The sequence below is a fragment of the Mytilus edulis genome, chromosome 4, assembly GCF_963676685.1.
Source record: "Mytilus edulis chromosome 4, xbMytEdul2.2, whole genome shotgun sequence".
Taxonomy (NCBI): Eukaryota; Metazoa; Mollusca; class Bivalvia; order Mytilida; family Mytilidae; genus Mytilus; species Mytilus edulis.
The window spans coordinates 70,775,642-70,784,769 of NC_092347.1; positions in this window are offsets into that span (position 1 = coordinate 70,775,642).

A 9,128-nucleotide genomic window follows, 5' to 3' on the forward strand; every position below is an offset into this window, starting at 1 on the left:
TTTTTAAACCGTTGTATTTACTTGGATAGTTTCTGCTGAAACGATTTATTTTCTTTTTGTATATCCATTTTAATATGTTCAGTTTACTGTCGAATGATAAACTATGTTTGGGGTTTTATTATATATATTTTCCCAGCCGTCCTATAAGTACTAGCTTTTTAAAAAGCTTGTGTGGTGAAGAGTCTATTTAATGATCAGGTGTGCGTAATTAATGAAATATGTATATTTATTCATTTCAAAACATTGATATATCGTATGACACTAATAACCCATCCAGTAAAAAAAGAGGGGGGGGGGGTATTTGTAACAATATTATTTGGCGAGGAAAATGTAATCCAAATATGAAGTCATTGTAACTGTATCGTTTTACTGACTTCATGCAGGAAATTCTTAGGAAGAAAGATATGAAGTTAGCACTATCCTTTAACTCTACTTGTCGCTATATAGATGATGTTCTTTCACTAAATAATTCAAAATTGGGTGACTATGTGGAACGCATCTATCCAATCGAGCTAGAGATAAAGGATACTACAGATGCAGTTAAGTCGGCCTCATATCTTGACTTACATCTAGAAATTGACAATGAGGGTCGGTTGAAAACAAAACTTTACGACAAAAGAGATGATTTCAACTTTCCAATTGTGAACTTTCCATTTCTAAGTAGCAACATTCCAGCAGCACATGCATAGAGGGTATATATCTCCCAATTGATACGATATTCCCGTGCTTGTATTTCCTATCATGATTTTCCTGATAGAGGGTTGCTGCTCAAAAGGAAGCTATTAAACCAAGAGTTCCAAATGGTGAAGTTGAAATCATCCCTTCGTAAATTTTACGGACGCCATCACGAGTTGGTTGACCGTATCACAAATGATATCGGATATGTTCCTTACGTCGTAACTACAATCCCCTTCCCTTTCCTGAATGTGACCTACCGAATTAGACTATTTACCGGATTTGTTATCACATAAGCAACACGACGGGTGCCGCATGTGGAGCAGGATCTGCTTACCCTTCCGGAGCACCTGAGATCACCCCTAGTTTTTTGGTGGGGTTCGTGTTGTTTATTCTTTAGTTTTCTATGTTGTGTCGTGTGTGCTGTTGTTTGTTTGTCTTTTTCATTTTTAGCCATGGCGTTGTCAGTTTGTTTTAGATTTATGAGTTTGACTGTCCCTTTGGTATCTTTCGTCCCTCTTTTACTGTAAAATAGAATATGTTTGATGAAGACTTTCTCTCAGTTTTTAATATTTGATATTTGTTTAGTGATTGCTATTTAGATATAGAAAGGTGTGGTATGAGTGCCAAATAGACAGATCTCCATCCAAGTAATAATTGGTAAAAGTAAAGCGTTATAGGTCATGGTACGGACTTCAACACGGAGCTTTGGCTCACATCGTTTGTTTGATTTGTTTGATTTTTTTTCTGGATACTGAAAGATTTGGATAATTTTCAACTCGTGTAGAAAATAAGAGTGTGATGCGTTTATGCAATGCAAACTATAAGTAAAAGAGGGACAAAAGATACCAGAAGGACAGTCAAACTCATAAATCGAAAATAAACTGACAACGCCATGGTTAAAAATGAAAAAGACAAACAGACAAACAATAGTACATATGACACAACATAGAAAACTAAACAATAAACAATACGAGCCCCATTAAAAACTAGGATTGATCTCAGGTGCTCCGGAAGGGTAAGCAGACGGCAAATTATATTCCTATATTTTAGGTTTACACAAAAAGTTGATTTTGTTGAACAAAAGGATGAAACAAGTGTTTTGAAACGTTAATTATTTTGAAACTGAGAAGCGAGCTCCCTTTATTGAATACAATAGTTATTTATCTTGCGAACTTCCTTATAACATTATAAAATAATTGTGACCTCTATGGTAAATTCAAAAAGTAGAAATCCATTTAAACAGACACAATTAAACGTTATCAATCAACAGAACAAGTGGTACTAAAAAATAAAAGTAAAACTTGCCAACTGTCATGGTGTTAAAACAAATTCCAATATTTACTTTCCTATGGAGTCGAAATATACCTACCGATAAGACATATTAAATAAGCATTAAGATTATATCGATTACTATACAATAAACGAAGCACAAAAATAACTTGTAAAGACACATTTCAATATGACAACAATTGGTTGGTTGGTTCAAGTAATTACACAAATTTAATAACTAGACCTTTCCTTCAGAAAACCTAGTCAAGAAAATAATTTATAAATTTCGTTCGTCAGAAACCCTTTTCACGAGTTACCGTATACCGGGTTATTTTCACGGGTGTAAAATTTCGCGATTTTCCTTGAATAAGGTTTACAAAATATTTAAGCGGATTCAAAACTTTGGCCTTCCTTGAATTCTGACATTTTTATACAGCGTAGGATTGTGTTAAACTCTTTCTTTTTTTTTTTTTTTTTTTTTTTTGTTAAAATATTTTATTTGAATTTTACATTTGTTAGATATACATGAAGTACCGGTACCTTATCCCGGCCTCGTTAACGTTAGTATATAGCATTTTATTGATAAGTTAGTACTTGTTAGTGCACAATATGTATATATAGTAATAATGACATGTATGTAACTGAATAGAAATATGATAACAAGATGTATAATAAATTCTAATTTATGAAATTAATTTAATTTTTTCTGCAACCAGATTATGGAATTTTTCATATTTGCCTTCTTTATTTATCAATATTTCGTGATATTGAAGAAATTCTTTTTTGAAAATTTCAAACATATTAATTTGTTTTGTTTTTTGTTCGGATGTATAGTATCCTTTGTATACAGTAAAAATAATAATTGTAATTAAATCATTTATACTGTAGTAACTTGTATCGTTTATTTTGTATCCGTACAAAAGTGATTTAATTGATATGATGTGATGTCCTATTTTAAGTTTATCAAGTAAAAGTTTTATTTTATCCCAAAATGATTTCAGAAATTTGCATGTTAAAAAGTAGTGCTCATAATCTTCGATGACATCACAAATATTACATAGCGGAGTTTTAGTTATTTTCCAAGAGAAAAGTAATTGTTTGGTTGGTAAAATGTAGTGCAGAAATTTCCATCTTAACATTTTGAATTTATTATCTTGTATATAATAAAAGATATAATTTAGCATTTGTTGTCTTTTGTTTGTGTTGTTTTCCAAGATAAATATGTTGTCCCATTTTTGAAATCCTATTGGTTTTTCATAATATCTATTTAAGAGGGAGATGTAAATGTCTTTGGAGGAAATGTTTTTAAGTGATACCATTTTTCCTTTTTTATCTTTAAATTTATATTCGGAGTCAGTGGCAACTTTTGTTTTTAATGATTGTTCTTTAGTTAGCTCTTGTAACCACTGTTTTGGTATTGCTTTCATTAATTTAGAATATTCTGAAAACCAGTTAGCATGACAGGAAAGTTTATCTAAGATCATGTTTTGATTAAATTTTCCTTTATTATCAATAATGTCATTTAAAAAAAGAATTTTGCTGTTTATCCAGTTTTTGAAGATGAGACATTTACCGTTTAATTTGATATTTTTATTGCCCCATATAAGCTGCTGTCTTATTTGTTTATATGATAGATGATCCAATTCCTTTTCAGATTTTGTATTTATCCATGATTTGATTATTCTTAAGTAAAATTGTGGAATTAGTTCTTTCAGTTTATAGACCAAATTAATATTGTTGAAATTCATTTTAAATATAAGGAATTCTTGTCCAAATTTATCAAAATAAAATCTTGGTAATACTTTCCAATTGGGTAATAGATCTTCGTTTTCGATGAGTTTTTTTACCCAACTAATATTTATCGCTTCTAGATATTTATCTATGTTTATCATTTTAAGCCCGCCAGCATGGTAATTTTTACTTATTATATCCCTTTTAACCTTTTCAGATTTATTATTCCATATAAAACTGTATATTATTTTTTTAAATTTTGCTAGGTATTCGTTATCAATTTCGGTTACAGATGCAACATAAGTAATATTCGGTAAGATTAATGATTTAACAAGAGTTATCTTACCTAACATAGTTAAATTTCTTTTATTCCAATCTTTAATTATTTTTTCAGATTTTTCGTATTGTCGTTGCAAGTTTAATTTTTTACACTCATTTTTATTAAGTCCAAAGTATATTCCTAAAACTTTTATAGGTTTTTGTGTAAAATTAATGTTTTCAACTTTATCTTTGCAGGCTTTTAAATTGCCGAGCCATATTCCTTCTGTTTTATTTCGGTTAAGCTTTAGGCCTGAAAGTGATCCAAAAATTTCTATAATATTCAGAGTTAATGACACTTCTTGTTTTGAATTTAAAAATAAAGTGGTGTCGTCTGCAAGCTGGCTTAATTTTAATGTATGGGTTTTTTTATCTAGTTTAATTTGAAAGCCTTTAAAATTTTTATTTTGTCTTAATCTACTAGCTAAAATTTCAACAGCAATTACGAAAATTATAGAACTCGCGGGACACCCTTGACGGATACCGCGCTCAATGTTGAAGGGTCTTGAAATCCAGCCATTATTTAATATGCAACCCTTTATATCTGTGTATAAAGTATTTATCCACCTCAAAAGAGATTCCTGGAAGCCAAATTTCTTTAAAGAACAATACATAAATTCCCATTCTAGCGAGTCAAATGCCTTTGTGAAGTCTAAAAATAAGATAGCTCCATCTACATTGAATTTTTCCGAATAATCTATAATATCCTGGATTTGTCTAATATTAAATCCTATATATCTGTTTTTTACATAACCGTTTTGATCACTATGAATGATTTTATGCAATATTGGTTTCAGTCTTTGTGCAAGAGAGTATGCTATAATTTTGGTATCTACATTTAGTAAGGTAATTGGTCTATAATTATCTAAATTTAATGGGTCATTTTTCTTGTATATAAGGGTAATCAATCCAAGTTTCTGAGAATTTGTTAATTCTTTTTTTTCATAGCAATTATTAAAAACATCTACAGCAAAGGTTTGTAAATTTGACCAGAAAGCTCTATAAAATTCAATTGAGAGACCATCGATACCTGGTGTTTTATTAAGTTTCATTTTAAAAACAGATTGTGTACATTCCTCTATTGTCAGGTTGCCGTCAATTTCATTACCTTCTTTTGTACTTAATTTGTAATTTATTTTAGTTTTTTCAATATAATTTTCAATTTCTGTTAGATCAGGATTAGTTGACTTATATAAATTGACATAATAATTTCTCCCCGTTTCTAATATTTTGCCTTGATCTTCTGTTAATTCTCCTTTACTGTCTCTTATAGCAGTAATGTTTTTCCTTGTTTGTCTTGATTTTTCTAATCCCAAAAAATATTTTGTATTTTTTTCGCCCTCTTCTATCCATTTAACTCGTGATCTTATTTGTGCCCCTTTTATTTTATCTGAATATAAAGTTTGTAGTGTTTCTTCTGTTTTATTTATTGAATCTATTATATTTGGCAAATTATTATTTTTTTCATCTATGTAGTTATCGTGAATTTCATTCAAAAGTTTAAGTTCTTGTTCTAGTTTTGTAATTTCATCTCTTTTATGTTTAGCTTTTATTTTACAATGTTCTATAGTTTTCTCTCTAACTTCTATTTTAAAAAGATCCCACACGATTGCTAGACTTTTTTTATTTCTTAATTTTTCATATTTATCTATCAAAGTATTTATTTTTAGTTTGTATGATTCGTCGTTAAGGATATTATTGTTTAATTTGAAGTATCCCTTTCCTTTGTTCCCTTGACAATGATTAATTTTAAGTGAAGTCGCTAAGTGATCTGTATATTGAATTGTTGCAGGTCGTATATCAGTGCTGAGTACTCTTGGTCTCACATCTTCACTTACTAGAAAATAATCAATTCTACTAGCTACTTCATTATTTTTTCTTTTCCAGGTATATTGCGTTTTATTTGGATTTATAGCTCTCCATATATCTATAACTTTTAGTTTTTTTATCAGAGTTTTTAGCCCATTTGTCTTATTTTTTATTTTTTGTTGATCTTTTCTATTACTTTTTCTATCTTTTATATTAAGCGTTTCATTCATATCACCGCCTATGATAATTATACCAAGACTATATTTTTCAATGACACTTAAAGCTTTTTTAAAGAATATATTTCTATCTTTACTTGTGTTTGGGGCATAAAGGTTTACAAAAGTAAATATATTTTTGTCGATTTCTATGTTGATTAAAACAATTCTTCCGTGTTGATCTACATATTTATCTATGATTTCATACTTAATTTTTTGGTTGATATAAATCGAAACACCTCTTGATTGTGTGCCTCCAAAACTATGATATAAATCGCCCGTAAATTCTTTATCTATTAAATTGTTCGAAAAATGTGTTTCTTGTAAAAATATTATGTTGCATTTTTGTTGTTTTATCCATTCTTTTAGTCTAATTCTTTTTTCATATTTTCCTAACCCCTGACAATTTAAAGAACATATATGCAATGGATTAAGTGACATCTTGATTTTGTTTTTAAAAAAGTATTTGATACATGTATTTCAAATATAAAAAGCATAATATACATACAAATATATACAGAATTTAGAGATAAAAATACAATCATATGTGCATCTCTAGTGACAGTTTTAGCTTTGACTGTACATGTGTGAGTTGCTAGACGAAATATAATTACATGTACACACATACATTTAATTTCATATTGACCGACTTTAATAGGTTTCCACCTATTTCTATATTTAGAATTGTTAGCTGGTAAAATATATTGACCTTCACATGTAAAACGATTAATTCGCACGAGGATTAACTTTAATAGACTAATATACCGTACATAGAAATATATAAATGTGATGGATGTAATATATATCTTTCTGAATTGGTGAGTATTGAATTTATTTTTCGTTAATTGTATATTTTTAAAACACTTTTCAGAAATAAAGACATTAATAACCAAGTAGCAAAAATAACGGGAGAATATTATCAAATACTTTCGTATGCTTGTGATAACAGTACAGATAATATTACAACTATTTTGTTTAAGGGGCTTGACTTTAATTATACAGATATTTAGCAGAACACGGAGATTCTGATGCAAATAATTAAAAGAATGAAGACATAATACATGAATGAAAACTTTTGAGGCTACAACTAAAAAAGGATATTTATCTGCATATAAAAACAGGTATAAATAGGTCAAACTGATTTGTTTACATTTTGTATACAGGTGTGTGGAAATGGCGATGGAATTAATTTGCATATCTATATAAATATAGTAGAGTGCTATTGCTTTTCTGTTTACATGATTATATGACATAGCGCACATATTGATATTGTGGTACATTGAAGCACAAATTATTACATATATATATATATATAACTATACTAGTTGTTTCATATGAAAAAAAAAGAATTAGTTTCATTGATCTATACATATTATATTGACAACAATCTATATATAGAGTTTATTGTTTTATTTTGTTTTGTGCAGAGTATATACAATCTAATGTTATTGTATCATACACTGCCACATATTTTTTTAATTGTTTTTTATGAATATATATAAAATAGGAGTATATACAGATATTTGTACAAGTACAAATTATTATGTCCATTGACTTAGGCATTGTTGTATGGATAATATATTTTGAAAGGAAATGGTATATGGTAACTGTTCTTGTGCCTATGTCTTTGATGATTTACTGGAATCAGTTTGTCTTTTGTGATATTCATCTGTAGGGGTTGTTGCTGGTCTTTTCCCCTGTTTTTGTACTGGTGTTGTTGATTCAGGGTTTACAATGAATTTGTCTATTGGTCCTTTTGATTCAACTTTTGGCTTGTTTTTTGTTTTGTCTTTGTTTTTCTTTTTTCTTGTTTTTTTCTCCTGTGAATCAGGATCAATTTCTGTAACGACTTTACTGATAGCTGTTGTTGTTGCTGTTATTGCTTCTGTAGGTAGCAATATGGACTGTGAAGGTGGGGTTTCACTGTGATCAACATGATCACCAATGTCAGTCTCTTCCCCACTTTCACTTTCACTAGAATCAGACTGGTCATCTGTTTTATTAGCTTCATTGTCTGATGCTGTTTTAAACTCTTTCTATTAGTTAAGGGTCAATATTCACTTCATGGAAATTGAAAAATTAAACATTATAGAGACCAACCAGAAACTCAATATTATTATCTTTGAAATGCATAGAAAAGGGGTCATGGATGAAATCACGTTTAAATATCTTTCTGCTAAGCGAGATCTCAAACCAGGAAGGTTGTATCTTCTTCCAAAACTGCACAAACTTGATCGTGACTTTTTTCTATCTGCGATATAAGCGAAAATGTATACTCCGCGAAAATAACCTGCTTTACGGTATTTTCCCAAAGAACGATAAATACACAAATGATTAAGAAGGAATAATAATTGAAATATTAGTTATAAGAGAAAAAAAGTAGCAGCTTTCCACGCAGAAAAATATCGTGAACTTTCTTTCTATAGCTAATACAGCCGCTAATTTTCTATTTTGAATTTTTATCATAGCTGATCTTTTAATAACTGACCATACGTTATGAGTTTTGCTGTTTTTTTCACAGGTCATGCAGTGACCTGCACTCGTACAGGAACTGCATATAGATTTTTATTATCTTACCGCAGGGTTGAGGCATGCAAACCTGCGTAACCCTGACATATTATATTTGTGCCTGTTCCAAATCAAGAACATGTAATTTATTGGTTGTAGTTTGGTTTTGTTTATTTAGTATATTTACTCTTAATTGTTTGGTACAAAAACCAGGCCGTTAGTTTTAGTTTAAATTGTTTTACTTTTTTATTTCAGGGATTGTTATAATTTATACGGTATGGGTTTTGCTCACTGTTGAAGGCCTTAAGATGACATATAGTTGTCAATGTCTAATTCATTTGGATCTGACTGGAACATGTTCTATAGACAATTGTACCACATCTTCGATTTTTTTACCTTGAGCATAATTTATTTTGCTATTGGCACATTTCTTGTTCTCCAATCATTTTGTTTTAATTTTCTTATCTGTAACATATGTTTTTCAATCTCTTTCTAGGAGTATCCTTGTAATACGGGCACCACAATATATTTGAACAATCTGTTACTAAGAACATATTTCTTTTACGAAATTTCAAATTATCATTCATGAAAATAAACCAA